Raw genomic sequence first — 22835 nt, forward strand, 5'->3', positions numbered from 1 at the left:
TACGGGTGGGTTTAGCCCCGGGCCCAGAACGCAACAGGCACTCTGTAAATGCAGCCACGTTTCGACTGCCCCAAGAAAGTGGGGGCTGGGAGGAGGTTCGTGAGGAAGGGCCATGAAGGCCAGAGGCTGTGGAGGCCCCTTCAGGCCAGGAAGCGGGGAGGACGACTCTGAGGGCCCCCTGTCTGAGAAACAGGCCCCACCCTTGCAGGAGAATCGCCTGGCTGAGACCCCCGGGTCTCTCCCGTTGACTCACACTCCCCCCGCCTCCCAGAGGGACAAGAAGAGCGGGGTCCCTAAGAAGTCCCCTGGGCTCTTCACTCACTCCTGAGGACCAAACACACTAGCAGCTTGACCAGGATCTGAAATCACAAACGACGAAATTCTAACCCCAAATGGCTTAACATCTCCACCACCACCCCCCGAGGTGCGGCCTCAGGTCTGTTAGCGGGGAGAGGATGACGGCGGCAGCGGGCACGATGTCCCGGAGCCCCAGACGGGCCCAAGCACTGCGCTGAGGCCGTTCACCTACCATCTGGTCCACAGCTCCGACGGCACGCCCTGCAGGACCGGGGGCCCTAACACCTTCCAGGAGTCCACAAGGTCAACGCTATTCTCAGGACAGCTCCGAGATATCATGCTGTCTCACTGTAGTGATGGAGGCAAAGCCACGGCAGCAGGTAAAACTCAGCAAGAGGCAACGCACTGGCCGTGAACTAGGCTGCCCGAGTCACTCACGGTGACAGAACATGCCAGTGTCACCTAAGGAGGTCCTGGATGAAGCAGAAGAGCTCATTTCACTGAAGTTCAGGCTTGCGTACGCGTCTTTTCGCTATTCTGTGTGATGTACCTGGGCTGTGTGGGGGTACGACAGGTGTCTGGGGGGACGGCACTTGTGAGCCCACCAGAGCTGTCTGCCAAACTAGCCTCTTTGTGCACAGAAAACCAGCCGACAGACAGACGCCAGTTATTCAGAATTGGGTATCTGGCGGACATTTTCTCAAAAGTGAACCAGGCAAGCCTGTCCTTTCGAGGAAGGCAACCGATGGCATTTGTTGCCAATGATCAAGTTTGAGCTTAAAAGGAAACATCAGAGTTTCGGAAAACTTGCATCAGCCACCGTGAGTCTGACAGCCTCTCAAAACACAAAGATTTTGCGATGATATGGGTGACGATGTTAACATATGTAATTTCTGAAAATTGCCGAAACGTCTAAATTTGGAAGATAGGTATAACCCAGGGAACCAATATTTTCCCAATGACCCCTATGTGATGTTACAAAATCACATCTGTGTCAAAGATCCACTCAGAGGGGCGCCTGGGTGGCTCAGTCAGTTGAGTGTCCGACTTCGGCTTAGGTCATGATCTCACGGTTCGTGAGTTCGAGCCCCGCGTCAGGCTCTGTGCTGACAGCTCAGAGCCTGGAGCCTGCTTCGGATTCTGTGTCTCCCCCTCCCTCTGCCCCTCTCCCGCTCATGCTCTGTCTCTCTCTATCAAAAATAAATAAACATTAAAAAAATTTAATAAAAAATGAAAAAGATCCACTCAGAGTGCAAGATGGTCCCATGGCTTTTAATGCAATGAAATACGAAAAATTGCTTAATATGTTTGCAGATCCTGCATTTCAACCGACCGGTAAGAAACTATCACATACTGAATTGTTACGTAGTGTCAAAAGAAAATACCCAGAGGCTAATAAAATGCTCCTTCCTTTTCCAACCACCTATCTGTGTGAAGCTGGATTTTCTTCACATACTTCAATCGAAGCAACGTATCACAACAGTTGAACACGGGAGCAGATACGAGAACCCAAGTGTCTGCTGTTAAACCGCACATTAAAGTGATTTGCAGGAGCACCTGGTTGAGCCTGCAACTCTTGATCTCAGGGTCATGAGTTTGAGCCCCACGATGGGTCTACAGATTACTTATACCAAAATGGTCAGCTTTTAACCAACACAGGAAAACCACAAAGCTGAAAAGGCAAAAGGCAAACCGGATAAAGATAGTTTTGACATATTTCTATTATTTATCATACTCAATGTAGCTTTTTTCAAACAGGAAAACAAGTACATCTCGAGGGCATAACAGAAAAAAAAACCAAAACCCAGAAAACCCCAACAACCCAACAGAAGAGAGATACAAATGGACGGTAAATGTGAGGGTAAAAATGTTCAACCTAACTTGTAATTTGAACTCTGGAAACCATGAAATGCCACATATTGCCTATCATGGTATCACAGGCACAACAGCAGGAAAACACCCAATGCCAGCATGGGGACCTGGGGTCCGCTCTCTCCCAAGCACCTGGCGGGATGCAAACTAGCACTGCCCCCTAGTGGCCAATCTGGCAACAATTCTAAAATACCTTCAGAACATCCAGCAAATCTCCTATCAACAGATTCAAAGGAAATAATCAGAGATATGGCGACAGAACTGTCCGACATAGCTTTGCTTACATTAGTCAAAGACAAAACATCTTTCACATCAACAGTGGTCAAAGTCCAATGTATCGTGGACGTCATCATGCAGTCATTAAAATGGAAAGAGTGTCTGAGGAATGTCACTTAAAAGAATGTGGAGTGAAAAAAAGCCAACATAAACACATACTATATGATTCCGTTCACCTAAAACTCAGACAAGGTGTCCCATCTGCGGCAGGAAGGAGGGGATGGTGATGAGCTGCAGGGGTCCGGGTGCTGGAAAAATTCCGTTCCTTGACCTGGGGGAGGCTCTCCTCATTTTGTAGAATCATCAAGCTGTATACTTGGGATGTGTGTACTTTTCTGTGCATGGTCAACTCCAATTTAAACGTTTCAAATGCAAGAAGTAACAGTTTACTCACTCACATAGGGAAGTATCTATTGTATGTTTAGTTAGGGAAAAAAGATACAGTGTAAAGGGTACACACACATACACACATACACACACACGAGAAATGTCCGCAAGGATAAATCTCCAAACATGAATGGTGAACCATAGTTATCCCTGGACACTGGAGTCATGGATGGGTCCCCTAATCTCCCTGCCTATGTTTATTTTCTCTGATTTTTCTAGAATGAACATATACTATTGATAGAAAAAAGAAGAGCCCCGGACCCCACAGAAAAAGGTCACAGGAGTGAGGGTTCTCCTGAGTTGCTACTGCTGGGAAACTCAACACCTTCCCATGGAAATCATTTGGATGTCGGAGTCAGAAAGACCTGCGAGGACCCTAGCACTGTCCCCCACCAGAAGCCTGGGCCGCCTCCTGAGCCTGTTTCCCTGTGGCGGAGAAAGGGTTAAATGAGGTCATGGATGTCCTGGCCTGACCCAGTGAGTGCTCTGAGCTCCTCTGACACACAGCCCCTCCCCCCAGGTTCCACAGAGGAAGAATTGGAGGCCCAGGAGCCTGAGGGACAGCCCTGGGGGATGCCCACAGAGCCCCCCAAGGAAATGCCCCCCAGAGTACAGTGCAGGCTGGACATTGGACTTGACCTCAGGTAGCCTCCTTTGAAACCCACACCCATCACTCCCATGAAACCTCTACGTGGAAGGCTATGGCAGGAAAGGTGGACGGCTGATCCAGACAGGAAGTGACCTCGCCGGATGAATGACAGGCCAACATTCCATCGGGAGCCCCACCTGCTGGTGACCTTCGGGGTCATGGGAGCCAGGAGTGGGTGGGCACATGGAGGCCAAGGAGGAAACAGGATTTATGCAGAAGGCCAGGCACATGGCAGACCCCCAGGCAGGGAAGTGACTTCATTTCACTCTCTGTTGCCCTTGCTTCCGTCCCTGACATGGCAAGGAGTTAACCCTAAGAGGGCCATTCCTCACTGGGCTCTAGCCAAGTCCACACAGGCCTGAATGAGAAAATCCTGGCTTTCTCCTCTCCCCCACTCCTTTTATCCCCAGTCCACAGATACGGAAACTGAGGCTCACAGAGATTGACAACAGGACAGGGACTCTAGGACCTCTCCCACCACACTGAGCTGCACAGAGGAGGGAGATGTTAATTCAGGGTCAGGAACTCACGGGAGCCTTCCTGGAAGAGGAGACCACCGAGCTGGACCTTAAAGGATGAGCAACATTTGACAGACAAGAAAGGCATTCTGCACGGAGGAAACTGCGGAAGGAATGGAGGAAGAAATGCCTGGCACTGTGCAGTCTCCTAGAAGTATCAAGGTACTTGTGAGGCCAGAACACAGGATGGGGTGGGGTTGGGGTGAGCCTCAATTGACCCGGGGGCTGTGCCAGAGAGTCAGGATGTTGCTCTGTGGGGTGAGGCGTGCTGCCCAGACCAGGACAACAGTAGAGCTGCATGATGATGCCCTGCGTCAACCTAAAAGGGCTGCCTGGAAGAGGCAACACACGGGGAGCCACCTCAGCAAGGGCTAGATATGACTCCGGGACCACTGGGGCCCAAAGCTCCGCAGGCCTCACCCCACTGCCCCGCATCCCTAACTACACCCGGTTTCTCTGTACAGGAGAAGGGAAAGAAATTCGCGATACCAATGGTACCGTGTGCCTCGCTGTGTACGTGACGCCAGACCATAGCACGGCAGGGCGCGGAGGTCACGGACCGTGTTTCGGCCTCAGCTCCGCCACCACCAGCGGTGTGATCTCGACAGAAACGCTCAACCTCTCTGTGCTCCAACATCCGTCAGATGAAGACAAGAACCAGGCCTGCTCTGAGGGCCGTGAGGATTAACAGAGAGAGTGCTCGTGGTACACGCCTGCCTGCACACGCACAGCCAGCCAGCGCCCAACAAATACCCACCGCTGTGCTACCCCTCCAGACTCTCCCGCGGGCCACGTATCACCGCCATTCCGCCCCACGGGCCCACGGCCGGGCAGGTGGCCTGGCCTAGATCACACGGCAAAGGAACAGCGGAGCCAGGATTCAAACTCGGGCCCGCCTGGCCCTAACGCCCAGGCTCATCCCAGCCCACCAGGCAAAACAAAACTTGAAACCCTAAGACCTGAAACCCGCCTGCTTGGCTCTCCAGGCCTCTGGGCAGGCTCCTGGTCGGGGGAAGAACTCGGCCACTTTAAGCCTCTGGCGACCGAGGGCAGGGCAGGGAGAAAACACCAGGGCACAGCAGGGGAAGAAAAATATTTTTAAGTTTCTCCCTCTTCCTGTTTATCTATCTTCTGGATCCAGAAGCTCCTGGTGGCTGGCTGTTCGTACAGGGAAAGTCCTGCCAACAGCGACATCCTGCCGTCAGCCGCCCTGGACCCGGCGGCCCCTGCCAGCCTTGTGCCGGGGGGCACTGAGGACCACATCCCCGCAGACCCCTGCCTCGCCCAGGGTGGCTGCTTCACAGAGGCGCTTTTAACAGAAGCTGGGGCCCAGGCACGAGGACCCGGCCAGGGAGGAGGGGCCGACCGATCGGCTCCACACTCAGCTGTGGAGAGGTGACAAGAAGCATTCAAGGAAATGACTCTGAGCCTGACCTGGGCACTGCCCTGGGGGCGGGAATGAGGAGCATGGGCTGTGCCGGCAGGCCAACCCGGCCTCCAATCCTGGCTGGCCTAAGACCTGCTGTGTGACCTTGGCCAACTTACTCAACTTCTCTGAGCCTAATCCCCTTATCTGTAAACCAAGGATAATACTGTGGTGGGGATCACATGAGATAACCTGGCGGAAGGACCAGCCCCTAGTAAGTGTGAATAAATATTATTTTTTTTTTAATTTATTCATTTATCCTGAGAGACAGGGAGCAGGGAGGCACAGAGAGAGGGGGAGAGACAGAATCTCAAGCAGGCTCAACGCTGTCGGCACAGACCCCGATGTGGGGCTTGATCCCATGAACCGTGAGAGCATGACCTGAGCCGAAACCAAGAGTCGGACGCTCGATCAACTGAGCCACCCAGGTGCCCCGAATAAATATTATTTGTTCCCACTCCCACCATCAAGCTGACACCTTCCCTCAACCCAGAGGATCTAAGGTACCTTTAAATTTTTTTTTTTCAACGTTTATTTATTTTTGGGACAGAGAGAGACAGAGCATGAACGGGGGAGGGGCAGAGAGAGAGGGAGACACAGAATCTGAAACAGGCTCCAGGCTCTGAGCCGTCAGCCCAGAGCCCGACGCGGGGCTGGAACTCACGGACCGCGAGATCGTGACCTGGCTGAAGTCGGACGCTTAACCGACTGCGCCACCCAGGCGCCCTTGAGCTTATTTTAAAGGTACCTTAGAGGGGCGCCTGGGTGGCGCCCTTGAGCTTATTTTAAAGGTACCTTAGAGGGGCGCCTGGGTGGCGCCCTTGAGCTTATTTTAAAGGTACCTTAGAGGGGCGCCTGGGTGGCGCAGTCGGTTAAGCGTCCGACTTCAGCCAGGTCACGATCTCGCGGTCCGTGAGTTCGAGCCCCGCGTCGGGCTCTGGGCTGATGGCTCAGAGCCTGGAGCCTGTTTCCGATTCTGTGTCTCCCTCTCTCTCTGCCCCTCCCCCGTTCATGCTCTGTCTCTCTCTGTCCCAAAAATAAATAAACGTTGGAAAAAAAAAAAAAAATAAGCTCAAAAGAGGGGCGCCTGGGTGGCTCAGTCGGTTAAGCGTCCGACTTCAGCTCAGGTCATGATCTCGCGGTTCGTGAGTTCAAGCCCTGCATCGGGCTCTGTGCTGATGGCTCAGAGCCTGGAGCCTGTTTCAGATTCTGTGTCTCCCTCTCTCTGACCCTCCCCCGTTCATGCTGTGTCTCTCTCTGTCTCAAAAATAAGTAAACGTTAAAAAAAAATTAAAAAAAAAAAAAAGCTCAAAAGAACAATTATAGCCTCAAAAAAAAGAATGAAATTCTGACACGTGCTACAACATGGATGAACCTTGAAAATACTATGCTAAATGTTCCAATAAGCCAGAAAAAAAGGGCAAACACTGCATGAAGTAGAAGGATGGCTGCCAGGGGTCAGGGGAGGGGAGGTGGTGGGGAGTCAGCGTTTCACAGGCACCGAGTCTGGTTTCAGAAAAGGAAACAGTTCTGGACACGGTGGAGGTGGCTGCACGACAGCATGAACGTACGTAACGCGACCGACCTGTACAATCCAAAATGGTCAAAAGTGGGGGCGCCTGGGAGGCTCAGGAGGCTGAGCGTCTGACTCTTGATTTCGGCTCAGGTCATGATCCCAGGGTCGTGGGATCAAGCCCTGCATCAGGCTCTCCGCTGAGCACGAACCTGCTTGAAATTCTCTCTGTCTCCCTGCCTCTCTCCTGTGCACACTCTCTCTCAAAAAGAAAAAAAAAAAAAAAAAAGGTTAAAAGGGCACACTTTATGGTATATATATATATTTTTTTTATGTTAATTTTAAAAAGGGCTCATTCAAAAAACTGCTTTTGTGGATGCCCATGTTAATTGTCGTGCCTGCCCTTGGATAGTTCAGGGTCAAGAGGTGGGACAGGCACGGAAAGAGCTAAAGGCACCACCTCCCAGGGAACTCATGCCATCAGAGACCTAGGTGGTGGGTGCTGAGGAAAGAGACACACGCATTCCTCCTGGGCCCGAGTCAGGGGTGCACCGATCAGCCCAAACCGCTCCGCCAGGCTCCTCCCAGTACGAGATGAGGTCTGCACGAGGCAGGAGCACGGTGAGTGTGAGATGCAGGGCCACACTCACACCTCGTGTGTGCATGTGTGCACATGCACTCACACGTGCACACGCTCCCAGGCCAAAAATGCCAGGGTAGCCCAAACATGCCAATCCCAGCCTGTGCCTGGCCAGCTGGCCAGCCTCAGGCACCAGCATCCAATAAACAACAATAGCTCCGCGTCGGTCCCAGCACCCACCACCAAGGAAGGCAAACTGTGGCCCGCCCATCATCTCTAGGGCCAGGGATAGGAGGGAGGTGCATGAGCAAGAACTCCGTGGGCTTGCCCAGTGTAAGGAGACCTGGAAATACCACCCTCCAGAGGCCCACCCCCCACACGGGCGCCTGCCGGACAACCCTACCCACAGGGCTGGGTTGAGAAGCAGGTGCACCCTGGGGGCGGGAGGTGGGTAAGACCAGGGGTGAGAGGGCCTGGGTCACTGTGTCACCTTGGGCAAGTCCCTTCCCCCTTCCAGATCTTCTGAAGTCTCCTTCGCTTCCTTCTTGGTAAAATGAGCCTTCTATCCCAGCACCCAGCAAGCACCCCTGGGAATACATGCATCCTAGAGAAGTAAATGTGTGTGTGTGTGTGTGTGTGTGTGTGTGTGTGTGTGTCCACCAAGAGACAGGCAGGGGTGTTCAGCAGCCTTTTTCACAGTCACAAAAAGCCGGACACAAGCATGAAGTCCATCTCTCGGGGAAAAATCAGCACGTGGTGGTACGCCTATACAGGGGAATACTACACAGCAATGAAAAGGGACAACCTGCCGAGGCCTGCAGCATCGCAGATGAAGCTCACAGAGTTCACGTAGACAGAAGCCAGAAGAATCCAGATAACAACAGTTCATATTCGAAGGTTCCATTTACACAAAATGCAAGAGCAAGCAAGACTAACCCTCGGGAGGGCACTCCAAAGCACGGACACTTGAAAGTGTGGGAACAGGCCGCTGACCAGGAAGAGGCCCCGGGGAACCTTACAGGGTGCTGAAAATGTTCCACATCTTGGTCTGGATAGGGGGTCACCCAGGTGATACAATTGTAACAATCCATCAAACTATGCTTTGACTTCCTGTCTGTAAATTAGATCTTGATTTACAGAATGAAATACAAACAGCTAATAACTCACACTCTGCCTTCCTCTGAAGACTGCAGCGAGGCTATACAGAGAGTCTGTGTGTGGAAAGGGTTGGGTGGTGCGGAAGAATGTGGCCTGGGAGGCAGAAGGGCCGGGGTTCAAATCCTGATGCTCCCTCTGATTGGGTACATTTTTTTTCCTTCTCTGATTTCTTTTCCTGTTGTTGGCCAGGCTTTTTTATTCCATAAGTATGTGTACTTGCTGTCCAAGACAGATGGATTTATAAAGAAAAAGTTTACACCCTTCCATACTCCTCTAAGCCCACCTCGTAAACTACAAGGTTTCTTCCCCCTTAAGTAGACAACACAAACGCCCCTCCAGTTCATACACAGAACCCCAACCCTGTCTGTCTAATGCTGGCACGCCATTTCATTGTAGCACCACTCCTTCAGCTAATGGCCACTAAGTATCCCCCGTGTCAACCAACCAGCACGGTCCTGCCCCTTCATGGAACAGGCATCCATTCCGACAAGAGAGAGAAAAGAGAGGGAGACAGGGATGGAGGGAGACAACAAAGAAATACAATCACGACATACCGTGTACATTGTGATGCGGGACTGGGAAGCTCAGACAGGCAACGAGCGAGGTGGGGAAAAGATGTATTTTAGGTGCCATAGTCACAGAAGGCCTGTGCTGATACCTGAGGACGGGGAAGGTTGGGGCCACGTGAGAAAGCATGCCAGGCAAAGGGCACAGCAGGGGCAAATGCCCCGAGGGAGGGAAGAACCCAGAACTGAAAGGAGACCATGTGGTCTCCAGCTCACTGGCCACAAAATCCCGGTGCGCAGACTCACATCCTGATAGTTTGCGTCTTTAGAACAGGCTACCCGAATTCACGCTGCTTAGATAAAAATGTGCGTGTAAAAGCTGTAGTCGATTCCACCATCTTCCAAAAAGCAGCAGCCTTTTGCCCAGCAACCAGCATTGCTTAAAAGGGCCAGTGTTGGGGCGCCTGGGTGGCTCGGTCGGTTAAGCGTCCGACTTCGGCTCAGGTCATGATCTCACGGTCCGTGAGTTCGAGCCCCGCGTCGGGCTCTGTGCTGACAGCTCGGAGCCTGGAGCCTGTTTCAGATTCTGTGTCTCCCTCTCTCTCTGCTCCGCCCCTGTTCATGCTCTGTCTCTCTCTGTCTCAAAAATAAATAAACATTAAAAAAATTTTTAAAAAAAGGGGGCCAGTGTCCCCACATCTTCACTGGTTTAAGAAGTTATCGATCTTTGTCCCTTCTGCCCATATGAAATGGCTCCGCCTCCTTGTCTGTACAGTGGGGTCAATGACAGTTCCTTCCTCTCAAGACACTGTGAGATTGAAATCGAAATAAAGTCATCTAATCTGCGAAGCTCAGCGCCTAGCGCCTAACGCCTAGCGCCTAGCGCCTAAACCCACACGGTTTAGCATGGCTTTCCCTGGAAACAGGGATACAGGGAGAAGGAGGTAGAAACCATGGCTCGGCAAAAGAACACTGAACTGGATGGGAGTCAAGAGACTAGGTTCAGGTCAACCTGAGACTCAGTTCCCCCATCTATAAAATGGGCTAATTCGTGCCCTCTTCAGGCAGGCATCCTACAAATGTTTCTGGGGCATCTCCTAGGAGGGAGAATTTGTTCTAGGAGCTGACAATACAGAACAAAAATCCTGCCTTACACATGCTAGCTGGAGGCACAGAAACATGGTATATAAATTAGTAAAATATATAGTGTATGGAGAGGTGACAGTGATAAGAAAGAAAAGGGTTATGGGGGTGAGACATGAGATTTTGGACGGGGTATCTAAGGGAGGCTTCGCATTTGAGTAAAGATCTGAAGGAAGTAGGATGGGAAGCTATGCGGCTCTCTGGAGGAAAAGCATCCCAGGTGGAGGTGACAGCCTGTGCAAAGGCCCTGAGGTGGGGGTGTTCCCAGTGGGTTGGAGGAGCCATGAGGCAGTTTGGGTGGTGTAGAGTGAGTGAGGGGGTGGGTATTAGATGGGGATGTCCTGGAGGCCACACTAAGGACGCTGGCTCTCCCTGGGAGCAAATGGGGAGCCACCAGAGCCCCTGGGCAGAGAAATGCCTTGCTCTGACTTTCACATCCTAACAAGGTCACCCTGGCTGCTGCGTTAGAAGAATCTGTCGGGGAATGAGGGGGGAACAAAGGTGGAAGAAAAGGGACCTGTGTGGAGTCCGCCAGGGCCCCTGGAGGCTCGGCCAGCGGCGTGGGGAAGGTGAGGGAAAAGGTTCACCCTGGATCCGCTGTGAGAGGGAGGCCGACAGGGCCTGCGGAGGCGTGGGAGAAACAGAGGAATGGATGACTCAGGTGTTTGGCCTAAAGAACGAGATGAGACAGACTGGGGGAGGCAAGCGTGCAGTGAGGACCCAGCAGACAAGAGAGCCACGGTCTCGCGCCCCCCGCAGCAGCCTCAGAAGAAAGCAGCAGGCCCTGGAGACCTGCCAAGAAAGACGAGCTGGTCCTGAGGCCCGTGGGGAAAGCGATACGAGAGACAGAGAGGGAAAAAGTGGATCCAGAGGGGAAGTCAGCATGGCACGTCTCCAGGCTTCCCCTGCCCACAGAGCCTGGGCCACGGCCAAGGCTGGCTGCTCACAGGCCCACTTCGCAGATGGGGAAACCGAGGGAACAGAGTTCTGCTGTGAATACCTGTCGACGAGAAGCCAGAAAGACACGGAATGAGCTAAGGTGGAGGGCAGGCGGCCAGCTGGCCCACTGGGTTCCTACCGCTCTCACCTAGCACCCCAAACAGGGACCGTGGAGCTGGGACCCGACATCCCCACCACGCAGGAAGTCTGCAGGACCCCACGAGGCAACGCAGGACCGTGGGCTTTCCAGCGCTAACAACGTGACTCAATCCAGACTCCACAGATGTCTGCTCTGCGATCTGTGAGCTCGGTCTCTTTTTTTATTGGGACTTAATGCACACGCCATAAAAGTCACCCTTTTAAAGTACAAATTCGGTGGCATTTGGTACCTTCACAATGTTGTGCAACCATCACCACTATCTAATTGCCGAATATCAAACCCAAAAAGTTAAACATAGAATTAATTACCGTATGACCCAGAAATGCCATTCCTAGGAATATACCCAAGAGAAGTAAAAACAGGCATCCAAACAAATACTTGTACACCCATGTTCACAGCAGCACCATTCACAGCAGGCAAAAGGTGGAAACACCCCAAATGTCCATGAACTGATACACGGATTAAAACATGTGGAAATGTGGTATATCCATACAATGGTTTTATTATTCAGCAAAAAGGGGCGCCTGGGTGGCTCGATCGGAGAAGCGTCCGACATCGGCTCAGGTCAGGATCTAGCAGTTTGTGAGTTTGAGCCCCGCATGGAGCTCTGTGCTGATGGCTCAGAGCCTGAAGCCTGCTTCCTTCCAATTCGGTGTCTCCCTCTCTGCCCCTCCCCAACTTGTGCACATGCTCGCTCGCTCTGTCTCTCTCTCTCTCTCTCAAAAATAAACACAAAGAAAAAAATGTTTGCAAGATGGTTAATATTGTGTAATGTGAATTTCACCTCAATTTTTTTTTTTAAAAGTAATGAGAGCGGGGCGCCTGGGTGGCGCAGTCGGTTAAGCGTCCGACTTCAGCCAGGTCACGATCTCGCGGTCCGTGAGTTCGAGCCCCGCATCGGGCTCTGGGCTGATGGCTCAGAGCCTGGAGCCTGTTTCCGATTCTGTGTCTCCCTCTCTCTGCCCCTCCCCCGTTCATGCTCTGTCTCTCTCTGTCCCAAAATAAATAAACGTTGAAAAAAAGTAATGAGAGCATGCCCTGGGTCATCTGAGCGACCTCGTAAGCAAGCACTGCCATGCCATTTGGGGCTGAAGTCTGCTGAAGTTTGTTGACAACCGAGTTCCTTTTCTGTGAAGGCCAAATGACATCATTGCACATGGGACAAACAAAGGTGGTGGTTCAAACAGAGGAGGGGGTGGGGTGGAGAACTGAGCCACCCCATACATAGCCCATGGCAGTCTGGATGTGCCCAGAGGCCCAGCCTCTTAGGAGTCGGGACCATGTTCATGTCAACAGCATCTGTGCGAACTGAGCAAGACCCACCTGTTAGTGCCAAACGCCTGATCCCCACAAGAAGTGGGTTTAAGAGCTACTATATGCAGATTCCAGGAACACCACTATTCTACCCTTCCCTTCAAACAAGCTCCACAGATGCAGAGCTTCCATGACCTCCCAAGACCAACAGACACAAAACGATACACTACTGAAACAGACATTTGGGGATTACTCACTGGCAGTCTGGGCTCTAAAGTGAGTGATCAGAATTAGCAGCCAACCTCATTAATGCCACTTTGTACAGCAAGTTCAGGCGACAGAAGCAAGGGAAAACAGAAGAGTCCCGGCTCTCTACTGTCAACACAACACTGGCAACGCAGGTGCAGCTTACGTCCTTCCAATAAATTAACACTGTTCCCTCGCAATGGGTTGGCTTTCTGGTTTTATTGGTGTTTCATGTTTGTTTCACGGTCATACAGAAACTAAGTAAGCCTGAGTCATTCCTATCTAGTTTTATATCTGGACACATTTTAGTTATGTTCTAATAAGAACATTTAAATCAACAAGTGAGGCTTTTCTTTTCCTTTAACAGGGAGTCCACAAAAACACACACACTGTATGATTCCATATGAAATGTCCAGAGTAAGCAACTCTATAGACACAGAAAGTAGACTAGTGGGCTGGGGATAGGCAGTGATGACTAATAGGTACAGAGTATCTTTTTAGGGTTGATGAAATGTTATAATTAGATGGTGGTGACAGAGGCAGGACTCTGTGAATACACTAAAAGCTACTGAATCATATGTTTTATTTATTTTTTAAAAGTTTGTTTATTTTTGAGAGAGAGATTGTGCACACCCATGTGGGGGAGGGGCAGAGAGAGAGGGAGACACAGAATCCGAAGCAGGCTCCAGGCTCTGAGCTGTCAGCACAGAGCCTGACGTGGGGCTCGAACCCATGAACCCTGAGATCATGACCTGAGCTGAAGTTGGACACTCAACCGACTGAGCCACCCAGGCATGTTAGTTGCATCGTATGTTTTAAATTGGGGAAATTGTATGGCATCTGAATTATATCCCAAAAAGCTATTTTAAAAAGGGGGAAGGGTCCACATGTTACCCAGGTTTGAGCAGCATGAAGCTGAAGAAATCACAGGGGAAATCAGCAAACCCACCTGTTGTTAGTTTCAAGGCTCACTCCCCTCTCCCTCCCCCTAGACCATCCCCAAGGGCTCAGAGAAGGAGGCTGAGATGAAATCCTAAATCACAAGACAAGCCCATATCCGAACACAACTCAAGATTCCTATGTCACGGGACTCACTTCATACAACAGTACTGAGACACTACATTGAATTATTAAACTAGGAAAAACTTGAAAACAATGAAAACAACCGATGTTTGTAAGTATGCACAGAGTGTGGCCCATTTATACGAGGATGGCAACGGTCAAGGGAAGAAGCGTGACAATACAGATGCAGAGCCTCCGTGACCCAATTGGCTGGGATCAGGTAGAGCCAGGAGCATGCAAATCTGAGCACAGGAGGCCCCTCTTCCTCAGGAGGCCACAGACTCCCCACCTTCCACCCACCTTCCACCCCCACACCCAAGGCAGCGTTCCTGTTGCCTCAATAAGGTGCATCTTCACTGCGACAAGAAGGGAGGCCTCCAGGGTCCATCTTTGATCGCCCAACAAATCATTCTCTCCTTGGGCCTAATCCTTCCAGCGACGTGTCAGGAGGCAGGAAGAGGAAGCCCCCGCGGCTGGGAGGCAGTGGTGACGGAAGCAGGAACGCACGTCCACCCAGATGCCCAGCTACCAACTCACCCACCCCCAGGACAGTCTGATCTCTTGCGTTCCAACGCCTCCCTCCTCCAGAAACCCGCTCTGAATGGACCACCTTCAGGAAGCCCTCACTCTGTCTCCCCAAAGCCCGGCTGAGCCCCAGCTCGGAGCCAGGGGCAGAGGGACACCAACTTGCGTGGCCCAGGCTCCCGTCTCTGGGCCCTGGGCTCCCAGGGGGTGTGCAAGGAGCTCCCAAGGCAGTGCTGGGACCCTCCCAAGACCAACAGCTGAGTGAAAAAGCAGGCCCCAGGGCCACGGCCCCAGGGCGAGTTACATCCCCAAATCAAAACTACACAAATTCACCCAGAGGCACAGAAGAAACACCCGGGATATTCAGCAAACCGCTGATGGCATTACCTCTTCCTGGTGAAGAGAGGAGGTGGGGCATGGGGGCCTTCCGGGCGGCGAAGTGATGCCAGACTTGACCGAGGGGGTGGCCGTATGTCACTGGCAGTTACCAACACTCATGCAGCTGTGCGTTTATAGAGTGCACAAATCTCATGGTACACATACCGCATCACACTCGTAAAACAAAGGAGAGCAGCTGCTCAGTGGGTCCGGGTTTCCCTTTGTGGTGATGGGTACGTTCTGGAACTTGACAGAGGCAGTGGTTGAACAACATTGTGAATGTAGGGGCCACTGGACTGGACACTTGAAAATGATTAATTTTAGGGGTGCCTGGGTGGCTCAGTCGGTTGGGCGACCGACTTCAGCTCAGGTCATGATCTCACAGTCTGTGAGTTCGAGCCCCGCATCAGGCTCTGTGCTGACAGCTCAGAGCCTGGAGCCTGTTTCAGATTCTGTGTCTCCCTCTCTCTCTGACCTTCCCCCATTCATGCTCTGTCTCTCTCTGTCTCTAAAATGAATAAACATTAAAAAAAAATTAAAAAAAAAAGAAAATGATTATTTTAGGGGTGCCTGGGTGGCTCAGTCGGTTGAGTGTCTGACTTCGGCTCGGGTCATGATCTCACGGTCCGTGAGTTCGAGCCCCGCGTCGGGTTCTGTGCTGACAGCTCGGAGCCTGGAGCCTGCTTCAGATTCTGTGTCTCCCTCTCTCTCTCTGCCCCTTCCCTGTGCTGGTTCGATCACTCTCTATCTCTCAAAAATAAATAAACATTTAAAAATTAGAAAAAAATGGCTAATTTTATGTCTAGTGAATGTCACCTCAATTTAAAAAAAAAAACTTTTTTAAAGGGAGGGAGGGAAAGAATCACTATACCCATTTTGCAGATGAGAAACTGGGCTCAAACGCAGCGGTGAAATGCCAGTCTAGGGTTTATCCACCTATGCCTCAGGCCTGGTTCAGGGCCCAGTAGAGGAGAGATCTGCTCAGATCTCTGCACCTCCCTCAAGGGGCCCGATCTCCAGGGAGGGCCCTTCTCTCTGGGGCATCTGAAAACCAGAACTTCCCAACAGGCCCTGGAGTGAGCCAACAGAGCAGCCCCTGGGAACTCCTGAGACCCCCAAAGTCCGTGAGCTGGGCTGCCAATGGGGCAGGGAGTGAGCACCCACTGAGAAGATGATCATACTAAGGCTGAAAAGCTGCTGGGCCAGGATGTGGATGGGACGGGGTCCCATCAGTTCCAGGCTGGATGAGGTCATCCTGGCTGGGCCCTGGGGCTCTGATGGAGGGCCGCCCCAGAGAATTAAGAGGTCAGCACCAGCTTCAGGGACCCCAGGAGGAAGGAGTGTGACTCCAGGGTGGCAGTCAAAGAGGACATGTCCAACAGCCACCTGGGACCAGCAGAAGAGGGTTAACTTATTCACGGGGTCTACAGTTCCCGGAAAAGGAAAAGGAAAAGGAAAAGAAAAGAGGAGGGGAAACTCCCCTCTGTGCTTTCTAAACATCCAACAATCTTCAAAACATCCAAGCGTCCCTGTCTTACACTCTGGGGAAGTGATGGACAGAAGCCACGCAGCCTGCAGGCAGGCAGGCCCTGGGGCTTGGCAGGCTGCAGAGGCTGGCAAGGCCAAGGTCATCTGAGGGCACCCACCTCTCTCCTGCATGGGGCCAACACCACCCCTTGGCAGTGGGGCCGTTCCTCATGGGCGAGGGCGGGAGGCACCGCAATGGACCCACGGCCCTCCCAACACCACACCCTCCCTCCTGGAATTTCCAAAAGCCCTAGTTCCCTGGGAGTCCTTGGGGTCAGCATGAGACACCCAGTTCCCAGATGCTCCCTACTGCCTGCCTTGGGCATGTAGGTAGCCCCAGATGCCCTGTGTCTTTCTCATCAGAGAACCCCAGCCAAGAAGGGGCACCCCTCGGAGCTAACACCAGTTCACACGTCGGTTATAGGAAATATACAAAACACCTCCCAAGGTCCCAGAATTCCACTATTAGACAGACATTCGCTCCGCAGGAAAAGCTAAGGAGTTTTCAAAGGCTCTCAGTTCATTCCCAAGAAGGGAGACCTATTAACCTATGGGTATCTTAACTAAGAGCAAAAATAAGCATGTGCCTGAAGCAGGAACCGTCTGGAGCCCCAGCTCAAAACCGAGCGCCCCCAGGGAGGGCTGGCAGGCATTTATAAGAGGCAGCAGGGTCTCTGGAGACTGAGGGGAGAGCAGACGTGATTCGTAAAAGGAAAGTGAGAGGCCTCCGGCTTGTGTCCTAACAGGGAAACCAGGGCTGCCTCAGAGCCCAGAGTGGGAGGGACAGAAGGTCCCAGCATGCAAGGACTCTCTGGACAGGCCAGGATGCGAAGTGCGGGTCCCCTCCCCATGTGCACAGATCTGTCCACGTTCCTAAACACACCAAGCGGTCACACCTCTGCACGAGCTACTCTTCCTGCTTGAAGCCTTCCCTCACCCTTGCAAACTCGGCCATCCTTCAAAGCCCACCTGAAGCACTGCCCCACCCCCTAGCAGGCCACTCCCTCCGGCTGCCTCCAGCTCCCACCACAGATGGCACAGACCTGGGAAGGTGCCAGTCGGGTATGATACAACGTATGAATGTGCCTCTCTCACCCAGAAGGGACAGGGTCTCACTCACCTTTGGTCCCCTGCACCTCGCACTGAACCCAGGGCCAGCAACCCCAATCTAGAAGCACCCTGTTGCCTTCCGACCATCAGGCACTGCTCAAACACCCTGGCCTCACACATCTCTCCTTCTGCTGAGAAAATGGTAATCAGGGTAATGACAGCGGCACCTGATGTTTACTGAGCACTTACTATGAGCCACATGCCACCCCAAGGGCTCTCCATGAAAGATCTTCCTCTCATCTTTGCCACATCCCTATCAGGGAGTTACTATCATTAACCCTGCCACACAAGGAATCAAGCACAGAGAAGGTAAGTGAGCTGCCCAGGGGCACACAGCTAGTGAGAACAGGACCCGAAATTCCAAACCGGTGTTCTCCATCACTACAGATCCACTGGCGGGCAGGAAGATGCTCCGGGAGCAGTTGCTAGGACAGGCTCTGAGTGGAAGAGGAACTCAGAGACTCTAATGGCCGGTGCTTCCCAGGCCTTCTCTTTCCCCAGGTCCCAGCCAAAGACCCAGGGACAGTAGCAGAACCTCTTCCCAGTCTGAGCCTGCTGCTTCCGGCCCCATCCGGGTGCCAAGCGCCAGTTGTAAGAAACATCCAAGGCCCTGCAGCTCGGCCCGTACTGGGGAGGCACACGGCTGCCTGCTGGGAGGCAGAGACGTGATTTGGGGCTATTCTTAGCAAACCACTGGCTCCCCTCCCAGAGGCCTGGCAGGCGGCAGACCCAAGCTTCCATACGCCCTGCCTGCTATTTCCTGACCCTGCATGTGGAGATCCCACAGGGCTAAGGAGTGGCTGGTGGGCAAGGGGTGAGGACAAAGCCCTCCAGCTTTCAGATGAGAGGCGTCTGCCTGCCCAGCCTTCCCAGGCACGTGGCCTGCTGAAGCAGCTCTATGGGGGGGGGGGGGGGGGGTCCTGGCCGCAGGGGAAGGCTCGCGATCAAAGCTCCGCTGACGGGCACTCGCTCTGTGCCATACCCTGGGCTACACGCCTTCTACTGATTTTCTCCCATTTAACCTTTAAAACGCTCTCAAGGGCTAGGGGTTACTGGCCCCATTTTAAAGATGAGGAGTTTCATGCTAAAGGCAAGTTAATTCAGACACTAAGTAACTCGCGCCGGGTCATGCAGTAAGTTACGTGTCACTTAACGTAAGTTAAGTGTCAAGCTACGTCTAGACTCTGAGCAGGCTCCCAATCTCCAGGTGGGGCAGAGCGGAAGCGACCACAGCCAGAGGTGGGGGCCCCCCCTCCCTGTCTGTCCAGGCCCAGGGTTTAGAGGAGGGGCAGTCCACACCTGAGGGCAATGGTCTCACCAAGGACCCCACTGCGTGTCTACTCTTTCTCTCCCCTAAGAATGATCCTTCCCTGGCTGGCTCAGTCGGTAGTCTGAGACTTTTCTTTTAAGTTTATTTATGTGTTTTGAGAGAGAGGGAGCGCCCTAGCGGGAAAGGGGCAGAGAGAGAGAGGGAAAGAATTCTAAGCAGGTCTCATGAACTGTGAAATCATGACCTGAGCTGAAATCAAGAGTCAGACACTTAGCCAAATAAGCCACCCAGGCACCACGAACCTGAGACTCTTGATCTCTGGGTCATGAGTTCGAACCCATGTTGGGTGTAGAGGTTACTAAAAAAAAGAAAATAAATTAATTTAAAAAAAGAAAAAAAAAAAAAAAAAGAATGGTCCCTTCCCTGCCAGAGACCCTCAGGCGTGGGCTCAGAAGGAGAGTCCCCAGTCAGGTTCCTCCTCTACCCAGGCCACACAGCCTCACTTGAGGAAACTTCTGGAAACCACAGGAAGATGAAACTCAAAGGTTCGAGGAGGCCCTGCTGGTGCTTACAGCACGTACCCAGCCCTGTAACTTAGGGAGAGGGGAGGTCAAAGGACTCTCGGAGTAAAACAGAATACCAAGCTCTTTGGGGGCTCCAAACCCCAGTGGGGGTCTAGAGACAAAACCACACCACAGATCACCTGCACCCCCACCACCCTAAAGAGGACAACTTCCCGCTGCCGCACGGAGTCACGGGGATAACCGAACAGTGCACACCTCGACTGCATCTTGAGACCCACCTGGGTCCATGTCCTGGCCTTGCCGTCAGGTGACTCAGCAGGTATATGTGCCCATATCCCCTGGGAGCCCACAGCCAGCTCCACGTCTGCCCAGGTACTCGAGTCACTTCCATGTGACTCCGTGTCTCGTGTCCACGCATGTGAGCTCACATCCACGCCCGCCATCCGTGTGCCTGCCCATTATACATCTGCCTTTTGTATGGGGAGGTGCGAGTCCCCGTGAAGGTGTAATCCGCCCATACGGTGTCGGTGGCCCGTGTGTGGTCCACGTTCACGTGTCCACATTGCTGCCCCTGCACCCGTCTATACCCCTGGGTTGCTTGCCCACTTCCGTTGCCTTCCCGGGTCTTCACGCATGTCCGCATCCAGTTGCTCTCTGTCTCTGCCCACGCAGCTGTAAACCCAAGCACGCGCACATCTCTGCCCACGCCAGTATCCCCCACCTGTGCCCGGGTGACTCTGTGTGTGCCAACTGTTTGCAGGTGGGTGGGTGTATTCGCACAAGGGCTCACAATGCCAGCCACGGCTGTGGGGGGGAGCTCAGCAACACCCTCTCCCAGAACGGTGCCCAAGGCCATGGGCACAAGCACAATGCCACCTCCACCAATTGTTCCAGAGAGCAGAAAGCTACCAGAGATGATGGGGGAGGGGGGCAGAGCCCCAGACACAGCAGAACCTCAGAGTGAGGTCAGGGCTGCCCCGGTACCACCCACATCAAGCCAGTCCTGCCCTACCCACCCACCTCCATCACCCCAACTTCAATACTTGATGGCCAGCAAGGGGACTCACAGGAAACTCGGGCTCAGGGCCTCTAGCCTTCCAACAACATCCCCAGCCCCCAGCAATAGAGGCTCTTCGGAAATGAAGTGAGGACTTCCCCCTGCTGGCCTCGGAACCTCCTACAAGGTTGGACCTAGACCTCAAACCTCACAAGCCCCAAAGAACCTGGGGGAGTCCCATGCTCAGCCTGACCCCAAAAACCAAGTGGGTTTCTTCAGAAAGCTACCAGCAGGGAAAGACCGTCCGAGAGTGGGGCTGGGGGCGCATACAGGCAAGAGAATCTCCTGAACCCCCCCACTGCTCCCTGTCCACAGAGGTGGTGAGAGGTCCTCACTATGAGCAGAGTAACAAGGAGGGATGGGAATGGTGCTGGAACATTTTAAACAGATTTGAACACATGCATATGACTGCATGAGAACTGGATTCCAGCTCCTCCCCCAAGGATCGCAGCCTGTGTCACTCATTTAGCCATTAATCACGGGTAGCCTCTTGGCTTTCAACTATTATTATTAGTCCGGGACTGGTATTGAAAGCCTATAACAGCAAACTTTTCTGTATGTTTGTCTTGTATTCCCCATACGGCTGAGCCACCTGAGGACAGCACCCTCCCATCCTCCCATCCTCCCCAGCAGAGCCCGGGGCGTGGCATTTAAGAGGTGCTCAGACACTGGGTCTAGCTGCTCTGCACCGAAGCCAAAGAGTTAGTCCCTAGACCTTTGGTTGCGAGAGGAAAGAATCCCAGAAGCTTCTTGAAGCCAGGAAGCTTGTTTGCATCTCTGACTCACCAAGAGATAAGAACACATTCCAGCCATCCTGGCTACTTTCGAGTCAGGTGCAGCAGGTCTCCCACACCCCACTTTGCTTTCCTACAAGTCACGGACTCTTCAGGAAAAATCTCTGAAGACGAAAAGGGGATCGCCTGGGAGACCCAGGCCTAGAGAGGGAGAGGGCCAAAGGGGCTCAGAAGCAAAGCCCACTGTGACCTCTTAACTCTAACCAGTTCCATGGGCCCCAAGCCCCTTAAAGATGAGCCCAGGGACCCCATGAGTAGATCATGAGGCGGCTTCCCTCCTCCCGACTGCACAGTGAGCCTGGCTCAGACGCCGTGTCCCAGGCCTAGCCCCAAAGAGTGGAGGCGCTGCCAGCCCACGTTTAGCCTGGTGCGAGGGAAACCGTGGGGGAGGAGATAGCCCAGCGCCCGGCAAACGATTCAGTAACCTCCCACTCTTTACTGAGGTCCCGCTTCTCTCCCAGGCATTAATTCCGTGCGGGTTTGGATGGGAGCCCAGAACCTCTCCCCTCCGGGGAGCCCAGGAGGCATGCGCCCCGGGGGATGGGGAGTGGGTGGTCTGAGCAGCCCCCGGGCCGGGGTTGCCCAGGGGACTCCAGATCTGCCCTCCCCTCGCCAGCCCCGGGTGCGGACGCGTCGGTACCTGCCAACACGCGGCTCCGGGGGGCATCCGCGCTCCTGCGGCTGGCGCGCTGCGCCCGGACTGCGGGCGCCGAGTCAGGCTGCGGCGGGGCGCGCCCGACGCGGGCTCCGGCTCGCTCCTCCCAACTTCCCCAGCCCATCCGTGGGCAGAGGCGGCTCCGGAGGCGGGCAGGCCGGGCGCAAGAGGCGAGGCCAGGAGAACTGCAGCCCGCGCTAGCCTGCGGTGGGAGACGCGCGCCCCAGAGCCAGCGCGCAGCTCGGTTCCCCGCGCGCCCCGCGCCCCCCACGCCGAGGGGCGGACCCGGCCAGGCCGCCAATCAACGCGCCTACCGCCCCCCCACCACCAGCCAGCCTGAGCCCCCGCCCCAGCCTCCGAGGAGGCGGGGGGCTCGGATTTAAAGACACACTCACCCAAGCCGCGTCCGGATTGGCATCCGCAGCTCCCGGGCGGAGAGGGAACGGCTGGCCCCACCTTCTCCGGCCCCGCTTCCTCCCTCTGCCCGCCCACCCTCTGCTAGGAGGAAAAGTTTGGGGCGGGGGAGAATGCCTGTGAAGCCAGTTCCTCTTCCCTTGTCATTAGTTCGGCTCCTTCTGGAAGATCCCCAAAGCCTCCATCCAGCCTCCCTGGCTGAAAGAAGCAAAAGCTTTTGGCGCCACACCCCCTCCCAAACTCCAGCTCCCCGGGAGATCTGCAGGCCGGGGTTTCCCTCGCCCCTCTCTGCTTTTTAAAGCCAGGCTGTGCCTCGGTGAGACCCAGATGAGTATCAGGGAGCCTGAATAAATGCCCCACAGTGCTGTGCAACCTGAGCTAGACGATTGACCTCTCTGGGCCTCAGCCACCGCAGTGTCAACGGGCGTAAAGAGCAGACTGTCCTCTCAGTCGTGGGTTTTTTCCCAAGCCCTGGACGCCCCTCAGTTCCCAGAGGCTTAAAGGGAAGAGTGGGGCAGAAACTTTGGAAGGGGAGGGGTCCCTCTGCCCCTATTCCAGGACTGTCGGCAGAGACACGCACAAGCCCCGCCCCTTA

At 53.7% G+C, this 22835-nt stretch overlaps 1 protein-coding gene across 2 annotated transcripts in view; it reads right to left on the minus strand.

The window, feature by feature from the left end:
* PALD1 (phosphatase domain containing paladin 1) overlaps window positions 1-21844 on the minus strand; it is a 75633-nt gene extending 53789 nt beyond the window's left edge. For both annotated transcript variants that reach the window (XM_030335116.1, XM_030335118.1), the window contains exon 1: window positions 21812-21844. The gene's annotated coding sequence lies outside the window, so the exon portion shown is untranslated. The remainder of the gene's footprint in view (window positions 1-21811) is intronic.
* Window positions 21845-22835: the final 991 nt, after the last annotated feature.

This window comes from Lynx canadensis, chromosome D2 (genome assembly GCF_007474595.2).
Source record: "Lynx canadensis isolate LIC74 chromosome D2, mLynCan4.pri.v2, whole genome shotgun sequence".
Taxonomy (NCBI): Eukaryota; Metazoa; Chordata; class Mammalia; order Carnivora; family Felidae; genus Lynx; species Lynx canadensis.